Here is a 12036-nt window from a genome sequence, read left to right as displayed (position 1 = left end):
GGAGTGGTAGAGTCAGAATCTTCGGTGACCTTTAAGCGGCAATTGGATAGGTACATGGATGGGTGCTTAAGCTAGGACAAATGTTCGGCACAACAGCGTGGGCCGAAGGGGCCTGTTCTGTGCTGTATTGTTCTATGTTCTATGTTCTATATACTAAATGGAAGAGTGCACTGTGTCAGTATCGCTGTGAAACAGACTGTGAGGAGTGTCCACTGAGTCAGTATCACCGTGAAACAGACTGGGAGGACTGTGTACTGTCAGAATCACGGTGAACCACATTGAGAGGAGTGTGCAATGAGTCAATATCACTGTGAAACAGACTGGGATTAGTGAGCAATGAATCTGTATCATTCTCAAACAGACTGTGAGGAGTGTGCAGTGAGTGGGTAAGGCTGTGAAACAGACTGGGAGTAGTGAGCAGTCAGGCAGTATTACTGTGAAACAGACAAGAGGGAAGATTGCACTGAGTCAGTATCACTGTGAAACCGACCGGGAGGAGTGTGCACTGAGTCAGTAATGCTGTGCAACAGACTGGGAGGAGTGTGCCCTGAGTCAGTATCACTGTGAAACAGACTCGGAGGAGTAAGTGAGACTGCAGATGCTGGAGATCAGAGCTGAAAATTGTGTTGCTGCAAATGTGCAGCAGGTCAGGCAGCATCCAAGGAGCAGGAGAATCGACTTTTCAGGCATAAGCCATTCTTCAGGAAGACGGGGAGGAGGGTGCACTGAATCAGTATCACTGTGAACCAGACTGGGAAGAGTGTGCACTGAGTCAGTATCACTGTGAAACAGACTTGTTAGAGTGCAGTGAATCAATATCATTGTCAAAATGCCTGAGAAGAGTGAGCAGTCAGCCAGTATCACTGTGAAATAGACTGGGAGGAGTGTGCAGTGAATCAGTAACGCTGTGCAACAGACTGGGAGGAGTGTGCACTGAGTCAGTATCACCATAACACAGACTGAGGAGTGTGCTGTGAGTGGGTGAGGCTGTGAACAGACTGGGAGTAGTGAGCAGTCAGTATCACTGTGAAACAGACTAGAGGGAAGAATGCACTGTCAGTATCATTGTGAAACGGACTAGGAGGAGTATGCATTGAGTCAATGTCAATGGGAAAGAAATCTGGGAGGAGTGTGTACTGTGTCAGTATCATTGTGACACAGATGTGGAAGTGTGCACGGAATCAATATCACTGTCAAAATGCTTGAAGAGTGAGCAGTCAGTCAGTATCACTGTGAAACCGACCGGGAGGAGTGTGCATTGAGTCAGTATCACTGGGAAGCAGATTGGGAGGAGTGAGCAGTGAGTGAGTATCACTGTGAAACAGACTGGGACGAGTGTGCACTGAGTAGGTATCACTGTGAACCAGAGGGAGAGGAGTGTGCAGTGAGTCAATATCACTGTGAAATAGACAGGGACGAGTGTGCATTGAGTCAATATCACTGTGAAATAGACTGGGAGGAGTGTGCAGTGAGTCAGTATCACTGTCAAACAGACTGAGAGGGTGTGCTGTGAGTGGGTAAGGCTGTGAAACAGACTGAGAGTAGTGAGTAGTCAGTCAGTATCACTGCGAAACAGACTGGGAGGAGTGTGCAGTGTGTCAGTATCACTGAAATAGACGGGGAGGAGTGTGCAGTGAGTCAGTATCACTGTGAAACAGACGTGGATGGGTGTGCAGTGAGTCAGTATCACTGTGAAACAGACGGGGAAGAGCGTGCAGTGAGTCAGTATCACTGTGAAACAGACTGGGAGGAATGTGCAGTGAGTCAGTATCACTATGAAACAGACGGGGAGGAGCGTGCAGTGAGTCAGTATCACTATGAAATAGACGGGGAGGAGTGTGCAGTGAGTCAGTATCACTGTGAACCAGAGAGGGAAGAGTGTGCAGTGAGTCAGTATCACTGTGAAACAGACGTGGATGGGTGTGCAGTGAGTCAGTATCACTGTGAAACAGACGGGGAGGAGCGTGCAGTGAGTCAGTATCACTGTGAACCATAACAGTGAAACAGATTGGGAAACAGATTTTGGAAAGGTGCAGAAGCCACAGGGTCGTAGTCATGGGCGACTTCAACTTCCCAAATATTGATTGGAAGCTCTTTAGATCAAGTAGATTGGATGGGGCGGTGTTTGTGCAGTGTGTCCAGGAAGCTTTTCTAACTCAGTATGTAGATTGTCCAACCAGAGGGGAGGCCATATTGGATTTGGTACTCGGTAATGAACCGGGACAAGTGGTGGGCTTGTTAGTGGGTGAACATTTTGGTGATGGTGACCACAATTCTGTGACTTTCACCTTGGTTATGGAGAGAGATAGGTGCGCACAACAAGGTAGATTTTATAATTGGGGGAAGGGAAATTACGATGCTGTAAGGCAGGATTTGAGGAGCATACGTTGGGAGCATAGGCTGTCAGGGAAGGATGTGGTGGAAATGTGGAACTTTTTCAAAGAGCAGATACGACGTGTCCATGATATGTATGTACCTATCAGGCAGGAAAGAAATGGTCGTGTGAGGGAGCCTTGGTTGACGAGAGAGGTTGAATGTCTGGTAAAGAGGAAGAAGGAGGCTTACATAAGGTTGAGGAAACAGGATTCAGACAGAGCAGTGGAGGGATACAGGATAGCCAGAAGGGACCTGAAGAAAGGGATTAGGAGAGCTAAGAGAGGGCATGAAAAATCGTTGGCGGATAGGATCAAGGATAACCCCAAGGCATTTTATGCGTATGTGAGAAACCTGAGAATGACGAGAACGAGGGTAGGTCCGATCAAGGACAGTAGTGGGAGACTGTGTATTGAGTCGGAAGAGATAGGAAAGGTCTTGAACAAGTACTTCTCTTCAGTATTTACGAACGAGAGGGACCGTATTGTAGAAGAGGAGAGTGTGAAATGGACTGGTAAGCCAGAAGAGATACCTGTTAGGAAGGAAGATGTGTTGGACATTTTGAACAACTTGAGGATAGACAAGTCCCCCGGGCCTGATGGGATATATCCTAGGATTATGTGGGAAGCAAGAGAGGAAATTGCAGTACCGTTGGCAATGATCTTCTCGTCTTCACTGGCAACGGAGGTGATACCAGGGGACTGGAGAGTAGCGAATGTTGTGCCCCTGTTCAAAAAAGGGAATAGGGATAACCCTGGGAATTACAGGCCTGTTAGTCTTACTTCTGTGGTAGGCAAAGTAATGGAAAGGGTACTGAGGGATAGGATTTATGAGTACCTGGAAAGACACTGCTTGATTAGGGACAGCCAGCACGGATTTGTGAAGGGTAGGTCTTGCCTTACAAGTCTTATTGAATTCTTCGAGGAGGTGACCAAGCATGTGGATGAGGGTAGAGCAGTGGATGTAGTGTACATGGATTTTAGTAAGGCATTTGATAAGGTTCCCCATGGTAGGCTTATGCGGAAAGTCAGGAGGCATGGGATAGAGGGAAATTTGGCCAATTGGATAGAAAACTGGCTAACCGGTCGAAGGCAGAGAGTGGTGGTAGATGGTAAATATTCAGCCTGGAGCCCAGTTACAAGTGGAGTTCTGCAGGGATCAGTTCTGGGTCCTCTGCTGTTTGTAATTTTTATTAATGACTTAGATGAGGGAGTTGAAGGGTGGGTCAGTAAATTTGCAGATGATACAAAGATTGGTGGAGTTGTGGATAGTGAGGAGGGCTGTTGTCGGCTGCAGAGGGACTTAGATATGATGCAGAGCTGGGCAGAGGAGTGGCAGATGGAGTTCAACCCTGCCAAATGTGAGGTTGTCCATTTTGGAAGAACAAATAAGAATGCGGAATACAGGGTTAATGGTAGGGTTCTTAGTCAGGTGGAGGAACAGAGGGGTCTATGTACATAGATCTTTGAAGGTTGCCACTCAGGTGGATAGAGTTTGTAAGAAGGCCTATGGAGTATTATCGTTCATTAGCAGAGGGATTGAATTCAAGAGTCGTGAAGTGATGTTGCAGCTGTACAGGACTTTGGTTAGGCCACAGTTGGAGTACTGTGTGCAGTTTTGGTCGCCTCACTTTAGGAAAGATGTGGAAGCTTTGGAGACGGTGCAGAGAAGATTTACCAGGATGTTGCCTGGAATGGAGAGGAAGTCGTACGAGGATAGGTTGAGAGTTCTCGGCCTTTTCTCGTTGGAATGGCAAAGGATGAGGGGTGACTTGATAGAGGTTTATAAGATGATCAGAGGAATAGATAGAGTAGACAGTCAGAAACATTTTCCCCGGGTACAACAGAGTGTTACAAGGGGACATAAATTTAAGGTGAAGGGTGGAAGGTATAGGGGAGATGTCAGGGGTGGGTTCTTTACCCAGAGAGTGGTGGGGGCATGGAATGCGCTGCCCGTGGGAGTGGTAGAGTCGGAATCATTGGCGATCTTTAAGCGGCATTTGGATAGGTACATGGATGGGTACTTAATCTAGGTTAGAAGTTCGGCACAACATCGTGGGCCGAAGGGCCTGTTCTGTGCTGTATTGTTCTATGTTCTATGTTCTATAAAGGGAGGAGTGTGCAGTGAGTCAGTATCACTGTGAAACAGACGGGGTGAGGTGTGCAGTGAGTCAGTATCACTGTAACAGACGGGGAGGAGTGTGCAGTGAGTCAGTATCACTGTAAACCAGAGAGGGAGGAGTGTGCAGTGAGTCAGTATCACTGTGAACCAGACTGGGAGGAGTGTGCAGTGAGTCAGTATCTCTGTGAAACAGACTTGGAGGAATGTGCAGAGAGTCAGTATCACTGTGAAACAGACGGGGACGAGTGTGCAGTGAATAGGTATCATTGTTAAACAGCCTGGGTGGAATGTGCAGTGAGTTAGTATCACCTTGAAACAGACTGGGAGGAGTGTGCAGTGAATCAGTATCACTGTGAACCAGAGAGGGAGGAGTGCGCAGTGAGTCAGTATCACTGTGAAACAGCCTGGCAGGAGTGTGCAGCGAATCAGTAACGCTGTGAAACAGATGGGGAGGAATGTGCAGTGAGTCAGTATCAGTGTGAACCAGAGAGGGAGGAATGTGCAGTGAGTCGGTATCACTGTAAACCAGACTGGGAGGAGTGTGCAGTGAGTAGGTATCATTGTTAAACAGACGGGGAGGAATGTGCAGTGAGTCAGTGTCACTGTGAAACAGACAGGGAGGAGTAAGTGAGGACTGCAGATGCTGGAGATCAGAGCTGAACATTGTGTTGCTGCAAATGCCCAGCAGGTCAGGCAGCATCCAAGGAGCAGGAGAATTGACTTTTCGGGCATAAGCCCTTCTTCAGGAAGACTGGGAGGAGTGTTTACTGAATCAGTATCACTGTGCACCAGACTGGGAGGAGTGTGCACTGAGTCAGTATCACTGTGAAGCAGCCTGGGAGGAGTGTGTAGTGAGTCAGTATCACTGTGAACCAGAGAGGGAGGAGTGTGCAGTGAGTCAGTATCACTGTGAAGCAGCCTGGGAGGAGTGTGCACTGAGTCAGTATCACTGTGAAACAGCCTGGGAAGAATCAGCAGTGAGTTGGTATCACCTTGAAACAGTCTGGGAGGAATGTGCAGTGAATCAGTAACACTGTGCAACAGACTGGGTGGAGTGTGCACTGAGTCAGTACCACTGTGAACCAGAGAGGGAGGAGTGTGTAGTGAGTCAGTATCACTGTGAATCAGAGGCAGGAGGAATGTGCAGTGAGTCAGTATCACTATGAAATAGACAGGGAGGAGTGTGCAGTGAGTCAGTATCACTGTGAAACAGACGGGGAGGGATGTGCAGTGAGTCAGTATCACCATGAAACAGACTGGAGGAATGTGCAGTGAAGCAGTATCACTGTGAAACCGACTGGGAGGAGTTTGCAGTGAGTCAGTATCACTATGAACCAGAGAGGGAGGAATGTGCCGTGAGTCAGTATCACTATGAAATAGATGGGGAGGAGTGTGCAGTGAGTCAGTATCGCTGTGAAACAGACGTGGATGGGTGTGCAGTGAGTCAGTATCACTGTGAAACAGACGGGGAGGAGCGTTCAGTGAGTCAGTATCACTGAAACAGACAGGGAGGGATGTGCAGTGAGTCAGTATCACTATGAAACATACGGAGAGGAGTGTGCAGTGAGTCAGTATCACTGTGAACCAGAGAGGGAAGAGTGTGCAGTGAGTCAGTATCACTGTGAAACAGACTGGGAGGAATGTGCAATGAGTCAGTATCACTATGAAACAGACATGGAGGAGCGTGCAGTGAGTCAGTATCACTGTGAACCAGACTGGTAGGAGTGTGTAGCGAGTAGGTATCATTGTTAAACAGACGGGGAGGAATGTGCAGTGAGTCAGTATCACTGTGAACCAGACTAAGAGGAGTATGCAGTGAGTAGGTATCATTGTTAAACAGACTGGGAGGAGTGTGCAGTGAGTCAGTATCACTGTGAAACAGACTAAGAGGAGTGTGCAGTGAGTAGGTATCATTGTTAAACAAACTGGGAGGAGTGTGCAGTGAGTCAGTATCACTGTGAACCAGACTAAGAGGAGTATGCAGTGAGTAGGTATCATTGTTAAACAGCCTGGGAGGAATGTGCAGTGAGTCAGTATCACCTTGAAACAGACTGGGAGGAATGTTCAGAGAGTCAGTATCACTGTGAAACAGAGAGGGACGAGTGTGCAGTGAGTAGGTATCACTGTGAAACCGCCTGGGAGGAATGTGCAGTGAATCAGTATCACTGTGAACCAGAGAGGGAGGAGTGTGCAGTGAGTCAGTATCACTGTGAAACAGACGGGGAGGAATGTGCAGTGAGTCAGTATCACTGTGAAACAGACAGGGAGGAGTAAGTGAGGACTGCAGATGCTGGAGATCAGAGCTGAAAATTGTGTTGCTGCAAATGCCCAGCAGGTCAGGCAGCATCCAAGGAGCAGGAGAATTGACTTTTCGGGCATATGCCCTTCTTCAGGAAGACTGGGAGGAGTGTGCACTGAATCAGTACCACTGTGAACCAGAGAGGGAGGAGTGTGTAGTGAGTCAGTATCACTGTGAAGCAGCCTGGGAGGAGTGTGCACTGAGTCAGTACCACTGTGAACCAGAGAGGGAGGAGTGTGTAGTGAGTCAGTATCACTGCGAATCAGAGGCAGGAGGAATGTGCAGTGAGTCAGTATCACCTTGAAACAGACTGGAGGAATGTGCAGTGAAGCAGTATCACTGTGAAACCGACTGGGAGGAGTTTGCAGTGAGTCAGTATCACTGTGAACCAGAGAGGGAGGAATGTGCCGTGAGTCAGTATCACTATGAAATAGATGGGGAGGAGTGTGCAGTGAGTCAGTATCGCTGTGAAACAGACGTGGATGGGTGTGTAGTGAGTCAGTATCACTGTGAAACAGACGGGGAGGAGCGTGCAGTGAGTCAGTATCACTGTGAAACAGACGGGGAGGGATGTGCAGTGAGTCAGTATCACTATGAAACATATGGAGAGGAGTGTGCAGTGAGTCAGTATCACTGTGAACCAGAGAGGGAAGAGTGTGCAGTGAGTCAGTATCACTGTGAAACAGACTGGGAGGAATGTGCAATGAGTCAGTATCACTATGAAACAGACATGGAGGAGCGTGCAGTGAGTCAGTATCACTGTGAACCAGACTGGTAGGAGTGTGTAGCGAGTAGGTATCATTGTTAAACAGACTGGGAGGAATGTGCAGTGAGTCAGTATCACTGTGAACCAGACTAAGAGGAGTGTGCAGTGAGTAGGTATCATTGTTAAACAGACTGGGAGGAGTGTGCAGTGAGTCTGTATCACCTTGAAACAGACTTGGAGGAATGTTCAGAGAGTCAGTGTCACTGTGAAACAGACAGGAACGAGTGTGCAGTGAGTCAGTATCACTGTTAAACAGCCTGGGAGGAATGTGCAGTGAATCAGTATCACTGTGAACCAGAGAGGGAGGAGTGTGCAGTGAATCAGTAACGCTGTGAAACAGGGGAGGAATGTGCAGTGAGTCAGTATCGCTGTGAAACAGACGGGGAGGAATGTGCAGTGAGTCAGTATCACTGTGAAACAGAGAGGGAGAAGTTTGCAGTGAGTCAGTATCACTGTGAAACAGAGGGGGAGGGGTGTGCCGTGAATCAGGAACGCTGTGAACCAGAGAGGGTGGAGTGTGCAGTGAGTCAGTATCACTGTGAAACAGACTGGGAGGAGTGTGCATTGAGTCAGTATCACTGTGAAACAGCCTGGGAAGAATCAGCAGTGAGTTGGTATCACCTTGAAACAGTCTGGGAGGAATGTGCAGTGAATCAGTATCACTATGAAATAGACGGGGAGGAGTGTGCAGTGAGTCAGTATCACTGTGAAACAGAGAGGGAGGAATGTGCCGTGAGTCAGTATCACTATGAAATAGACGGGGAGGAGTGTGCAGTGAGTCAGTATCACTGTGAGCCAGAGAGCGAGGAGTGTGCAGTGAGTCAGTATCACTGTAAACCAGAAAGCGAGGAGTGTGCAGTGAGTCAGTATCACTGTAAACCAGAGAGCGAGGAATGTGCAGTGTGTCAGTATCACTGTGAACCAGACTGGGAGGAGTGTGCAGTGAGTAGTTATCATTGTTAAACAGACTGGGAGGAATGTGCAGTGAGTCAGTATCACCTTGAAACAGACGGGGAGGAATGTGCAGTGAGTCAGTATCACTGTGAACCAGACTGGGAGGAGTGTGCAGTGAGTATGTATCACTGTGAAACAGTCTGGGAGGAGTGTGCAGTGAGTCAGTATCACTGTGAACCAGACGGGGAGGAATTTGCAGTGAGTCAGTATCACTAAGAAACAGACGGGGAGGAATGTGCAGTGAGTCAGTATCGCTGTGAAACAGAGGGGGAGGGGTGTGCAGTGAGTCAGTATCACTGTGAACCAGAGAGGGAGGAGTGTGCAGTGAGTCAGTATCGCTGTGAAACAGAGGGGGAGGGGTGTGCAGTGAGTCAGTATCACTGTGCAACAGCCTGGGAGGAGTGTGTAGTGAGTCAGTATCACTGTGAACCAGAGAGGGAGGAGTGTGCAGTGAGTTAGTATCACTATGAAACATACGGGGAGGAGTGTGCAGTGAGTCAGTATCACCGTGAAACAGACTGGGAGGAATGTGCAGTGAATCTGTAACACTGTGCAACAGACTGGGAGGAGTGTGCACTGAGTCAGTATCAGTGTGAACCAGATTGGGAGGAATGTGCACTGAGTCAGTATCACCGTACAACAGACTGGGAGGAATGTGCAGTGAATCAGTATCACTGTGAACCAGAGAGGGAGGAGTGTGCAGTGAGTCAATATCACTGAAACAGCCTGGGCGGAATGTGCAGTGAATCAGTATCACTGTGAAACAGAGGGGGAGAAGTGTGCAGTGAGTCAGTATCACTGTGAAACAGAGGGGGAGAAGTGTGCAGTGAGTCAGTATCACTGTGAAACAGACGGGGAGGAGCGTGCAGTGAATCAGGAACTCTGAAACAGACAGGGACGAGTGTGCATTGAGTCAGTTTCACTGTGAACCGGATTGGGAAGAGTGTGCAGTGAGTCAGTATCACTGTGAACCGGATTGGGAAGAATGTGCAGTGAGTCAGTATCACTGTGAAACAGACTGGGAGGAGTGTGCAGTGAGTCAGTATCACTGTGAAACAGACTGGGAGGAGTGTGCAGTGAATCAGGAACGCTGTGAATCAGACAGGGACGAGTGTGCATTGAGTCAATATCACTGTGAAATAGAATGGGCAGAGTGTGCAGTGAGTCAGTCTCACTGTGAAATAGACTAGGAGGAGTGCGCTGTGAATCAGTATTACTGTGAACCAGACTGGGAGGAGTGTGCAGTGAGTCAGTATCACTCTGAAATAGACTGGGAGGAGTCTGTGGTGAATCCGGAACGCTGTGAAACAGACTGAAAGGAGTGTGCACTGAGTCAGTAATACCATGAAACAGCCTGTGAAGAATCTGCAGTGAGTCAGTATCATTGTGCAACAGACTGGGAGGAGTGTGCACTGAGTCAGTATTGCTGTGAAACAGACTGGGCGGAGTATGCAGTGAGTCAGTATCACTGTCAACCAGACTAGGAGTAGTGTGCAGTGCTGAGTATTACTGTGAAACAGGTAGAGTAGTGTGCAGTGCTGAGTATTACTGGCAAACAGACTGAGAGTATTGTGCACCACTCTGTATTACTGAGAAACCGACTAGGAGTAGTGTGTACTGCTGAGTATTACTAAGAAACAGACTGGGAGCAGTGTGCACCGCTGAGTATCACTGTGAAGCAGACAAAGTAGTGTGCAGTGCTGAGTATTACAGAGAGCAGACTGAGAGTAGTGTGCATGCTGAGAATTAATGTAAAACAGCCTGAGCGTAGTGTGTACTGCTGAGTATCACTAAAACAGACTGAGAGTAGTGGTTAGAATGAGTATAACTGAGAAACAGACTGGGAGTAGTGTGCACCGCTGAGTATTACAGAGAAACAGATTGGAAATAGTGTGCGCTGCCGCATATTACTGAGTAACAGACTGAGTAGTATGCACTGCTGGTATTACAATGAAACAGACTAGGAGTAGTGTGCGATGCTGAGTATTACTGAGAAACAGATTGGAAATAGTGTGCACTGCTGAATATTACTAAGAAACTGACTGGGAGGAGTGTGCACTGCTGAGTATCACTGTGAAACAGACTGAGTAGTGTACATTGCTGAGTGTTACTGAAACAGATTGGAAGTAGTGTGCACTGCTGAGAATTACTGAGAAACAGACTAGGAGTAGTGTGCACTGCTGTGTATTACTGTGATACATACTGGGTGTAGTGTGCAGTGCTAAGTATCACTGAGAAATAGACTGAGGAGTGTGCACTGCTGGGTATTACAGTTAAATAGACTGAGAGTAGTGTGCACTGCTGAGTAATACTGTGAAACAGACTGACAGTGGTGTGCACTGCTGCGTATTACTGAGAAACAGACTGGGAGGAGTGTGCACAACTGAGTATTACTGAGAAACAGACTTACAGTGGTGTGCACTGCTGAGTATTACTGAGAAACAGACTGAGGAGTGTGCAGTGCTGAGTAGTACAGTGAAGCAGACTGGGAGTAGTGTGCACTGCTGAGTATTACTGAGAAACAGCCTGGGGGGAGTGTGCAGTGCTGCGTATCACTGAAACAGACTGTGAGTAGTGTGCACTGCTACGTATTACTGAGAAAGAGGCTGAGAATAGTGTGCACTGCTGAGTAGTCTTGAATAACAGACTGAAGAGTGTACAGTGATGAGTATTACAGTTAAACAGACAGAGTAGGGTGCACTTCTGCGTATTACTGAGACACAGAGTGGGAGTAGTGTGCACTGCTGAGTATCACTGTGAAACAGACTGGGAGTAGTGTGCAGTGCTGAGTATTACCGAGAAACAGGTTGGAAGTAGTGTGTACGCTGCATATTACTGAGAAACAGACTGAGGAGTGTGCACTGCTGACTATTACTGCGAAACATACTGGGAGGAGTGTGCACTGCTGAGTATCACTGAAACAGACTGTGAGTAATGTGCAGTGCTGAGTATTATTGAATAACAGACTGAGGAGTGTGCAGTGCTGAGCATTACAGTTAAATAGACTGAGAGTAGTATGCACTGCTGAGTATTACTGAGAAACAGACTGAGGAATGTGCAGTGCTGAATAGTACAGTGAAGCAGACTGGGGGTAGTGTGCACTGCTGAGTATTACTGAGAAACAGCCTCGGGGGAGTGTGCAGTGCTGAGTATCACTGAAGCAGACTGTGAGTAGTGTGCAGTGCTGAGTATTACTGAGAAAGAGGCTGAGAGTAGTGTGCACTGCTGAGTAGTCTTGAATAACAGACTGAGGAGTGTGCAGTGCTGAGTATTACAGTTAAACAGACAGAGTAGGGTGCACTGCTGTGTATTACTGAGACACAGACTGGGAGTAGTGTGCACAGCTGAGTATCACTGTGAAACAGACTGGGAGTAGTGTGCAGTGCTGAGTAATACAGAGAAACAGATTGGAAATAGTGTGCACCGCTGAGTATTACTGAGAAAAAGACTGAGAGTAGTGTGCACTGCTGAGTAACTCTGTGAAACAGATTGGGAGCAGTGTGCATTGCTGAGTATTACCGAG

The sequence above is a fragment of the Chiloscyllium plagiosum genome, unplaced genomic scaffold (assembly GCF_037043375.1).
Source record: "Chiloscyllium plagiosum isolate Xiang-an unplaced genomic scaffold, Cpla_swu_hap1 HiC_scaffold_8, whole genome shotgun sequence".
NCBI lineage: Eukaryota > Metazoa > Chordata > Chondrichthyes > Orectolobiformes > Hemiscylliidae > Chiloscyllium > Chiloscyllium plagiosum.
The sequence above is the reverse complement of the archived record's forward strand: the minus strand, read 5'-3'. Positions refer to the sequence as shown.